Source organism: Rhinopithecus bieti, unplaced genomic scaffold (assembly GCF_001698545.2).
Source record: "Rhinopithecus bieti isolate Rb0 unplaced genomic scaffold, ASM169854v2 scaffold_38833, whole genome shotgun sequence".
Lineage (NCBI taxonomy): Eukaryota > Metazoa > Chordata > Mammalia > Primates > Cercopithecidae > Rhinopithecus > Rhinopithecus bieti.
The window spans coordinates 808,186-820,377 of NW_016816114.1; the positions used below are offsets into that span (position 1 = coordinate 808,186).

Sequence of the window (12,192 nt, forward strand, 5' to 3'; positions counted from 1 at the left end):
GGAAGGAGGGAAGGAGGGAAGTAGGGAAGGAGCGGAAAAGGGAAGGAGGGAAGGAGGGAAGAAAGGAAGGAGGGAAGGAGGGAGGGAAGGAGGGAAGGAGGGAAGGAGGGAGGGAAGGAGGGAAGGAGGGAGGGAAGGAGGGAGGGAAGGAGGGAAGGAGGGAGGGAAGGAGGGAGGGAAGGAGGGAGAGAAGGAGGGAGGGAAGGAAGGAAGGAAGGGAGGGAGGAAGGAAGGAAGGAAGGAAGGAAGGAAGGAAGGAAGGAAGCTTGTATCCTCCTAACAAGGTTATTGTGAGGATCAAATGCATTTATTCAGGGCAAGTGATTAGTTCAGCCCCTTACAGACACTAAGCACTCAACATATGCTAGCTATATTTATGTTGCAGCAAAATAGTAAAAGCTGAGCCTGAACTCACTTGAAAGTTACCAGGAGATTTGTGGCAAAATGATTTTGCTATCATAGTCTTGGGTCAGTGGTTCCCAAAGTGTAGCAGGCATCGGAATCACCTGGATGTCTTGCTTCAGCACAGCTTACTGAGGTCTATCCCTGAGTTTCTCATTCAGTAGCTCTGGGGTATAGCTTGAGAGTTTGCATTTCTAACAAGTAGACCACAGCTAATATTATTCCTCTCAGGACCATATTTTTGGGAATCATATGTCCTAGCGACTTGGGGGAATAGTGGAAAGTCAGCCTGGCCTTCAATCTCTTCATTACTTAAGGTCCAACTGCAGAATACATATGATAGTGAGACCAGCCTTACTCACACACGCATGAAAAGGGCTGTGTAATACTTCCTAGCCTATAAAAGTGTTTTCTATTTTGGCCCCGACTATGTCAACAAAATCCACTGATCCAAATGTACTTGATATATGAATACCCCTAAAAATTCTAAGCAAATTTCTTTTGTGAACACACAAGGGCTGTGTCCAATTTCAGGATTTGATGGGTCCTCTGAAACTCAGCTATTGCCACAATCAAACAGCAAGATGGCTGACTAGAGTTGTCAGGTGCTTATCTTCCCACAAAAAGAGGATGCAAACAACAAACAAACAGCTATATTTCAACTGGAGTGACTGAGGAAATACAATGGACATCACTAGGGCTGTGGCAAGATCCCTGTGGAACATGGAAACCCAGGAAAGCACCATAGAGAGAGGAGCAAAGCACCCTACCTCTGCCACATTATCTCCTTTACTGGGATTAACTTGCAGCCAGGAGGGATTTTATTTTTAAGGGAAAAAGTAAGCTGGAGACCCCCAGTGGTCCTTATTACTGCTACACACACCTGTAGTCCTTGCTGCCAGAGAGTTCTGTAGTCTTTGTAGGCCCCGAATCCAGTTTGGGGAGTTGAGGTCATGCAGTTGCACTGCTCCAGAGTAGGACTCTCCACTGTGCAACCTCCATCCACTGTGACCTAAGCTGCTACAGCACCACAGCATCTTAACAATGGATCAACTGCTAGAGTGCACACTGCTCTGGAGGTTGGTAGCCATTGCCTCTCTCCATTTCTGAGGCATTGCCATTATACCACCATACTCACATGGGTAGTTACAGTACCACAACCCTGGCTACTAAGAGTCTAGGCTCAGTGGAGCAGCTGAGATGCTGCCTTAAAATCCATCCAGCACCCTTATCCCCACACAGGCAGACCTGCAGAGTGGAGAAGGTGACACACAGCTGGCTGACCTGCTGTACCTGCACATGTCCAGCCCAACAGTCAGCCTGCTGGTGGGCCTGCCAGTAGAAAACCTTGTGAGTAACCAGCCCATAGTATCCAAATGCACCAAGCCCAGCTGCCAGTCCAGTACCTCCAGCTCTCAGCAAAACTTCACTACTGCCATCACAAACTCATGTGCTCTAGGTCACTGACATAATCACAGCTATCACTGACAAAGATTTCAGCTAAAGAAACTGCAAAGAGGCTATGTTACTGAGTCCACCCAGAACAAAAGCCAATGCACCATTCCCAACCAACATCCTAGGATGCATCTATAGGAAAAAGTCTCTCCCTGCAAAAGCTACCCCACAAAATTGAAAACGGTGACTATTCCACTAGATGCACAGATATCAACATAGGGGTACAAGAAATATAAAAAAGCAAAAGAACACCTCTAAAATAACACAATAATCCTCTAGTAACAGAGCCCTGCAAAAATAAAATGTACAGAATTCCTGAAAAGGAATTCAAAATAATGATCTTAGGCAACTCATTGAGCTACAAGAAAATACAGACCAATAATTCAATGAAATAGGAAAAAATTCATCTTCTGAATGAGAAATTCAACAGAGATAAATATTACAAAAATCCCAGAAATCTTGGAGTTGAAAAATTCAATAAATGAAACAAAAAATATGACTGACAGTGTCAATAACAAATTTGGTTAAGCATAAGAAAGAATTTTTGAACTCGAAGACAAGTATTTTGAAGTAGTCCAGTCAGATAAAAGGTTTAAGAATAAGTATGAATAAAGATAGCCTACAGGATTTATGAGACACTATTAAGTTAACAAATGTTTACATTATACAAATGCCAGATGGGGAAGAGATGAAGAAAGGCACAGAACACTTATTTAACAAAATAATAGCTGAAAACTTCTCACGTCTAGAAAGATATATGCAAATCCAGATCCAGGAAAGTAAAAGATTCCCAATTAGATTCAACCCCAAAAGATTCTCTCCAAGGAACAATATAATCAAATTTTCAAAAGTCAAAGCAAAAGAGAGAATTCTAAAAGCTGCAAGAAAAATGTGTCAAGTCGTAAATAAGAAAATAGCTAATAGACTATCAGCAAATTTCTCAAAAGAAACTTTGCAGGCCAGGATAGAATGAAATAATATATTCAAAGTGTTAAGTGATAATAACTGCCAGCCAAAAAACACAATAGCCAGCATGCTGTCCTTCACAAATAAAGGAGAAAAAAAGGCTTTTGCACACAAGCAAAAGCTGAGGGAATTTGTCATAACTTGCCTGGACTTACAAAATATCCTTAAGGGAGTGCTACATCTGGAGATGAAAGAACAAAAACAACTATCATGAAACACGGGAATGTATAAAGTTCACTGTAGAAGTAAATTCATAATCAGACTCAAAATACCCTATTGCTAACAGTGGTACTATGTAAATCTTTCAATCCCTTAATATGAAGGTTAAAAGTCAAACAGTCAAAAACAATAACAACTACAATTAGTAGTTAAGAAACACACACACATATGTATATGAAGTATATATTATACACATTATATATGTATATATGTGTATAGTGTGTACCTATATATAGTGTACATATAATTTTTATATATTATACATATAAAATGTGTGTATATAGTATGTATATATACATTATATATGTATATTTCATGTATATATAATGTATATATTTTATATATACTAATATTAATGTATATTTTAAGGCAACAAAATACCAAAATATAAATTTTGGCAGGGAGGAAAAAAGTCTAGAGTATTTTTCATGTGACTGGAATTAAATTGTTATTAGCTTAAAATAATCTATTGTAACTATAAGACTTCATGTTAGCCCCATAGTAATCACAAATAAATTACAGCAGATACACAAACAAGAAAGAGAAAGAAAACAAAGCTTAGCACCACAGAGAACCACTACACTACAGAGGTAAAAAAGAGGGGGAGTAAGTTCTCACCTATCAAAAATAACTTTGAATGTAATGGATAAAATTCTTTAATTAAAATATATACAGTGACTGAATGGATTAAGGAACAAGACCCAATTATATGCTGCCTACAAGAGAGTCACCGCATTATTAAACACATAGACTGAAAGTGGAGAAATGAAAAAAGACAATCCATTCTAATGGAAATGAAAAGCAAGCAGAAGTAGCCATACTTATATCAAATAAAGTAGACTTTAAGTCAAAAACTATAAAAAGAAAGGAGAAGGTCATTGTATAGTGATAAAAGAATCAATTCAACAAGGAAACGTAACAATTGTAAATATAGAAACCCAATACCAAAGCACCCAAATATAGAAAGCACATATTACTAGATCTAAAGGGACAGATTGGCTCCAAAACAGTAATAATAGAAGACTTCAGCACCTCACTTTCAACAATGGAAAGATCACTTATACCGAAAATTAACAAAGAAATATTGGACTTAAACTGCACCATAGACCAAACGGACCTAATAGGCATTTTGCGGAACATTCCATCTAAAAGCTGTAGAATATACATTCTTTTCAACTACACATTAAACATTCTCCAAAACAGATCACATGTTAGGCCACGAAACAAGTCTTAACAAAGAAGATAAAGATTATATCAAGCATTTTTTTTCTGACAATGGTATAAAACTAGAAATCAACTAGAAGAAAAACTTCAGAACTTTCTGAATACATGTAAACATTCTCCTCAATAAGGTAACAATGAAATTAAAAGGAAATTTAAATTTGTTGAGAGAAATAAGAATAAAAACACATCATGCCAAAGCCTATGAGACATAGCAAAAGAAGTCATAAGAAGGAATTTCATAGCAATTAATGCCTATATCAAAAAAGTAAAATGATTTATATTAAGCAATCTAAAGATACACTTCAAGGAACTAGAAATGTAAGAACAAAACCCAAAGTTGGTAGAAGGAAGTAAATAATAAAGATTGACTAGAATTAAAAAAGAAAGTAAATAATAAAGATCGACTAGAATTAAAAAACAGAGATTAGAGTTAAAAGATCAATGAAACAAAGTAGTTTTCTTTGAAAATATAAACAAAATTGACAAATGTTTAGTTAGACTAATACAAAATAGAAGACTCAAATAAAATCAGAGGTGAAAAAGTAAACATTACAACTCATACCACAGAAATAAAAAGGATTATTATATATCTATATGACTATCTACCAACAAATTTGACAATCTAGATGAAGTAATAAATTCTTGGACCCCATAGAATCTAACAAGATTGGATTATGAAGAAATAGACAATGGGAACAGACCAATAATGAGTAAAGAAATTGAATCAGTAATAAAAAGTCTTCCATCAAAGAAAAGCCCAGGACATAATGGCTTCACTGCTGACTTCTTGCCAAACACTTAAAGAAGAAATATCAATTCTTTTCAAACTATTCCATAACATTGGAGAAGAGAAAACACTTCCAAACTCATGTTACAAGGCCAGCATCACCTTGATATCAAAACCAGAAAAGAACACAACAAAAAAAGAAAACTATAGGCTAATATCTCTGACAAACATAGATACAAAATTTCTCAACAAAATATTAACCAACTTAATTTAACAGCAAATTAAAAAGATTATTCTATGATCAAGTGGGATTCATCCCAGGAATGCAAGGATGGTTCACCATCAGCAAATCCATAAGTGTGATATATTACATTAACAGAAAGAAAGACAAAAACATATGATCATTTTAATACATTCAGAAGAAGCACTTGACAAAATTCAACATCCAATTGCAAGAAATTCATCAAATTAAGTATAAAAGGTATGTACCTCAACACAATAAAGACCATATACAAGAAATCACCAGCTAACATCATAATGAATGGGAAGTTTCCTCTAATATTAGGAATAGGACAAGAATGCCCACTCTCACCACTTGTATTCAATGAAGTACAGGAAGTTGTAGCCAGAGAAATTAACCAAGAGAAAGAAAAAAGCAAACAAAACGGAAAGGAGGAAATCAAATTGTCCCTGTTTGAAGGTGATAAGATTTTATATATAACATACGGAAAACCCTAAAGATTCCACCAAAAAAAATTATTAGAATTAAGAAATCTAAGTCAATTCTAATCAGTAAAGTTGCAGGACATCAAATGGACATATACAAATCAGTAGCATTTCCATATGCTAATAGTGAACTATTTGAAAAATATTCAAGAAAGCAATCACACTTAAAATAGCTACAAAAAGTAAGATACTTATAAATAAACTTTAGCAAGGAGGTGAAAGATCTCTATACTGAAAACTATACAACATTGATGAAATAAATTGAAGAGGACACAAATAAATGAAGAGAGACTCCATGTTCACAGATTAGATTAATTCTTAAGTTGTTAAAATTTCCATACTACCCAAAGTATTCTACAGATTTAATGCAATCCCTATCAAAAATACCAATGACATTACTCACAGAAATAGGACAAAAAATTTTAAAATTCATCTGGAACCACAGAAGACTCTCAATAGCCAAAACAATTATGAGCAAAAAGAATTAAACTGCAGCCATTACAATTCTAAACATACTACCAAGCTATAATAACCAAAATAACATGGTATTTGGCATAAAAGTAGACACATACACCAATGGAAGAGAATAGAGATCCCAGGAATAAATTCACACACCTACACCAATTGTCTTTTCAGAAAGTTGATAAAAACACATATTGGGGAAAAAATAGTCTCTTCAATAAATGGTGCCAGAAAATCGGATATCCACATGCGGAAGAATGAGACTAGATTTCTACCTCTCACTATATATAAAAATCATGTCAAAATGGATTTAAATATGTAAATGTAAACCCAAAACTACAATATTAGAAGAAGGCGTAGAGAAAATACTTCATGACATTGGGCTAAGGAAGGATTTTTTAGGTGAGATCTCAAAAGCACAAGCAACAAAGGTAAAAATATGGGATTACATAAAACTAAAAAGCTTTTTCACAGCCAAGGAAACAAGAGAATGAAGAGATAACTGACTGCATGGGAGAAAATGTTGACAAACTATACATCTGACAGGAGTTAATATCTAGAATACACAGGTAACAGCAAAAAAGCAAAATAATCCAATTTTAAATAGGCAAAAGACCTTAATAGATATTTCTCAAAAGACATACCAATGTTTAACAGGTATATGAAAATATGCTCAGCATCATTAACCATTTAAACATAAATGAAATGCAAATGAGGTACCATCTCTCTCCAGTTAGGAGTATTATCAAAAAGACAAAAGATAGCAAGTATTGATGAGGATGTGAAAAAAAGGGAATCCTTAACATTGTTAGTGGGAATATAAATAAGTATAACTACTACAGAAAACAGTAAGGAGGCTCTACAAATAATTAAAATAGAACTACCATATGATCTAGCAATCCCACTATAGGATATATACCCAAAGTAAATGAAATCGATACATCAAAGAGATGTCTGCAGTTCCACATTTACTGCAGTACTAGTCACAATAGCCAAGACTTGGAATCAACCCACATAGCCAACAACAAATACATAAAAAAATGCATAAAGAAAATATGTTATGTTTACACAATGGAATACTATTCAGCCATAAAAAGAACAATATTCTGTCATTTGAGACAAAATGGGCAAACCTGGGGGACACTTTGCTAAGTAAAATAAACCAGACATACAAAGAAAATACCACAGGATCTCATTCATATGTGGAATTTTTAAAAAGTTGATTTTATATTAAATAGAAGTTGAGAATAGAAAGGTGGAAGTTGATTTTATATTACATAGAAGTTGAGAATAGAAAGGTGGTTACCATAAATTGGGAGGGGATGGAGGAGAGAAGGATGGGGAGTTTGGTTAATGGGTAAAAGTTGCATTTAGATAGGAGAAATAAGTTATGGTGTTCTACTGTGCAGTAGGGTGACTACAGTTAATAGTAAGTTATATATTACAAAATAGCTACAAGACAGGTTTTTGAATGTTGTCATCAAAAAGAAATGTTAAATGCACAAGGTGTTGAATATGCTAACTACCTTAGTTTCATCATTATATGATGGATACATGTATCAAAAAATCAAATTGTATGTTTGCCTGTGATGTGTTGATTGGAAAAAAATTCGGTTACCAACAAGAGTTAGTGTGTACTGAATGCTTACTGTGTTCCACACACTGTACTACTAACTCTACACACACTGTGCAGTTCAGTACTCCCAACAGCACAGAGCACCCAGACATCATTACCCTATGTCACAGAGTTATAAGAGGATCCCTAGAACAGTGAAGCAACGTACCCAAAGCACTATCTGACAACAGAAACCAGGATATATAGTTAGCTACAAAACATGTGTTTTTAGTTACTCTAATGCATGACTCTTGGTTGCTCTGTTTTCCCCAGGAAAGTCATGCATGTATGAGAGATCAGGGACTACAGTCTACCTACAGTTACTCCTCCTATATGTTTTACAGAATAAAAGTTTCCAAATAATTGAACTTCTAGTCTTTTTTGCCATGCTATTCAAGATCCCTTGAAAGTGCTCAAGATTGTCATTGTCCAAAAAACTGAATAGGTGGGTGTGGTTTTCCAGAGAAAAAATTTTAAAATTGTTCTGAATCCACAAGTAAAGCTACTACATACAAGAGACATTATGTTTTTTAGGTCTCTACTGCTTATTTCTCCTCTACTTGCTATCAACTTAAATAATTGACTTTTCACATAGCATTTACTTATGTTTCTTATTATATTCATTCTTCCTTCCCTTTGTTATTTTGTTATTTTTTTTCTCTTTTTCTATGCAAATGGAAACTAAAGCTTAGAGAGAAAATATACTTGAATACGGTCACTCAGCTCCTAAGTGGTCCTGATAAGGATAAAACCCAGCTATGTTAGATGCTACCATGAAATGTGCAACCAGATTCAAACCTCCCAAGAGTTTATATGGTCTGACAACTCAAAAAGACAAACTTCTCATTATGCTGAAAATGAAACTGCCTAGACTTGTCATTCCACACCATATGGCTGAATCCCAGCTGACAGGAAGCTCATTTCTGCAACACACTAGGCTCATTTCACTGAGTAGGTTGATGCAAGATTTGTAGGGTGGTCATTTCCAAGTCTTTTTAGCACTGATAGCAGCAGTGATATTTATTTTGATGCTTCCTTTCTACATTTCACATAAAAAAGCAAATGTTCCTAATGATGAAGAGAGACAGATTTTATCCTGCATTATTCTCTAAATGAAATACCACAAACATAGCTGCAAACAACAGCGAAAATACCCACCTGCTTTGAAGTGACTAAAAACTATCATCATTTCTCAGTCTTCAGTCTAAGTAACTGTGGGGTAGGGCAGGGTAGAGGTTAAGTTCTGAAGTGGCACCATCACAGAGTTTTGTATGTTAAGATTAAGCCAAAGTGTTTGGACGTTTAAAATTATCCTCTTTGCAAAGTCAGATGTTAAAGTGGTGAAATGACTCACGATGCACCAAGGAATTAACAGGAAGTGCCAAATTCACTCGGATAGAATGATCTGGGTGTGAGATGACACCACTTTTTCCCCCAGGCATTTTTTTACAGTTGGTACAGCAAAGTTTTTTTTTTTTTTTTTTTTTTTTTTTTTTTTGAGACGGAGTTTCACTATGTTGCCTGGGCTGGAGTGCAGTGGCACAATCTTGGCTCACTGCAACATCCAACTCCTGGGTTCAAGCAATTCTTCTGCCTCAGCCTCCCCAGGAGCTGGGACTACAGCTGTGTGCCACCACACCTGGCTAAGTTTTGTATTTTTAGTACAGACGGGGTTTCACCATGTTGGCCAGGCTGGTCTTGAAATCCTGACCTCATGATCCACCCGCCTGGGGCTCCCAAAGTGCTGGGATTACAGATGTGAGCCAGTGCGCCTGGCCCAAAGTGCTCTTAAACACGAGGAGAGCTCAAAGTCTCTGGGTTTCCCTCCACACCAGCCAAGAATTAAAACAGAAAATGCCATTTCTACAAAAAGAGAAAAGCATAAATTGTGAAAAAAGGAGAAGTCTTAACATATTTACATGTAGTGAAGTGCACTGAGGCTGGAGTCTATAGGCAGGGGTTTGAACACGGGCCCTACCACTTACTGGCACTTGATCTTGGGCAATGTTCCCCTTCTGAAAATGAGACCAAATAGAGGAGGCAGCAAGTATAGGGCTTTCAGGTAAAGCCCTCCATGTCCAACATGCCTGGTTGGGAATTCTAGCTGTCAGCTATGCTTTGGTTCGCCTTTCCCTATGGCTCAGCTCAACTGTGTCATCTGTAAAACAGGGGTGATAAAAACGGTATCTACTCCACAAGGTGTTTCTGAGGTGTAAATATAATGCATATCAGGCATAGTACCTAAATCATAGCAAGTAATCAATAGACTTTTTATAAAAAGATTATCCACATAAGCAGCTTTAAAAAATAAGTTAAAAGTGGTCCCCAGAGGATACAGAGGTGGAAAAGAATCAAACTATACTAAGACTACAATGTCTCAACTCTTCCCTTTCAAATCCTCACTGACATGGTTTGGCTGTGTCTTCACTCAAATCTGATCGTGAACTGTAGCAACCATAAGTCCCCATGTGTCATGGAAGGAACCCAGTTGGAGGTAATTGAATCATAGGGGCAGGTTTTTCCTATGCTGTTCTCGTGATCATGAATAAGTCTCACGAGATCTGATGGTTTCATAAAGGGCAGTTCCCCTGCACATGCTCTCTTGCCTGCTGCCATGTAAAATGTGCCTTTGTTCTTCCTTTGCTTTCTGCCATGATTGTGAGGCCTCTCCAGCCACTTGCAACTGTGAGTCCATTAAACCTCTTTTTCTTTATAAATTACCCAGTCTAGGGTATGTCTTTATTAGCAGGGTGAGAACAGACTAATACACTTGCCTACAACCCAGAGAAATCTTGGTCCTTCATCTATTTTATTTATTGGGACTATGTATGAAATTTTATTTTTAAAAGCTTTGGTCACTGGAAAACATTGTTTAAAAATGTCTTCTCTAGGTAACTCTAATTTCACAGATATAAAAAAGCAAGGCCCTGAAAGATAAAGGGAGTTGTTTCAGATCATGCCACAGGTTGACCACTGACTGGGGATTAGATTGCACCTGGCTTTATCGTCTCTGCACCCTGCATTTTTAGCTCCATTAAGCCCCATAATGATGGTCACTTCCATCTTTTGACTATGCTGAGCTCATGATGGCCAGGATGAGATTGGGACAGGAGAGTATAATGGGGCCAGTAAGAGTGTTAGGGAAGTCAGGGGCAAATACAAGTGTGAGAGTTGGGGGTGAGGTAATAAAATACATGTTCATACATGTACATATGTGTGCATTTGACCATGATAGGCATTCAAGATCCACTGAATTTGAGAGGCTGGCAGAATATCCAGATGAAGAAGATCCAGAATTCAAGGAAGATACCAGGCTGGAGATGAAGCTCTAAGAGTCATCCAGAAAGGAAATTAGACATGTATGTGTACTGAGAGAGGAAGACAGAAATAGACCAGACAAGCTGATTGTGGGAGGACGTAAAGACCAAGAAAAAATACAGGAGTAATGGAAGACAAAGAAGATGCAGAGTGCAAATAATAATGCAGAGATAAATATAATTTCAAGTAAAAGTACCTTATAATAAATAATACCAATAATTTAAGATAATAACACCTAGCACTTATTGGACACTTAGGATTTTGGCCAACTCAGTACTTTACAGAGATGATTTCATTCAATCATTTTAGCAGTCTCAGAAGATAGATACTTCTATTATACCAATTTTATAAACAGGTAATCAAGCAGGCACAGAGAGGTTAGACACTTTGCTTTAGGTTACACAGCTAGTAAAGGATAGAAATTGGGTTAAAAATGGGTTAATTCTAGAGCCTGAGATTTTAATCACTGTGCTACAGTGAATCTCAGGGAGCTAAAGAAGGAAAAGTAACATTAGCATTAATAGTAATAGTAGTATAAGCAGTAATAGCAGCAACAGCACCTACGGTTGACTGAGTACTATTTTGTGCTAGGGGCTGTGATAAGTGGATGTAACAGAGTCTCATTTAATCTTAGGGCTGTGATAAGTGGATGTAATAGAGTCTCATTTAATCTTAGGGACAACTCAAGATGGGAGATGTTCTTAGCCTTATTGAGCAGAAAAGGAAACTGGCTCAGTGATGCCAGCAACTTGCCCAAAGTCACAAAACTAGTGGGTGACAGCAGGAATTAAAAGCCAGGTCAGTTTGAGTTCCAGGACCCTTAAATCACCATGCTAGATCATTTCAGTGTACAGCCGTCAAAGATTCATTTGTTATGTGCTTAAATTCAATAATTTGAACAGTGAGATCACAGAAATTTCTGCAAATATTTTTAGTAACGAATTCCCAGTGTTTTCACCAGAGCTTCTAATTCAGTAAATCAGAGTTGGAACTATGAACCTAAACCCTTCCAAAGTTTCCTAGATGATTCTTCTGTTACAACCAGGTTTAGGAATCGCTGTATCATTTATGCAAGTCT

At 36.6% G+C, this 12,192-nt stretch overlaps 1 protein-coding gene across 1 annotated transcript in view; it reads right to left on the reverse strand.

The window, feature by feature from the left end:
- The window catches only part of SGCD (sarcoglycan delta), a 249,246-nt gene that overhangs the window by 143,435 nt on the left and 93,619 nt on the right, over window positions 1-12,192 (reverse strand).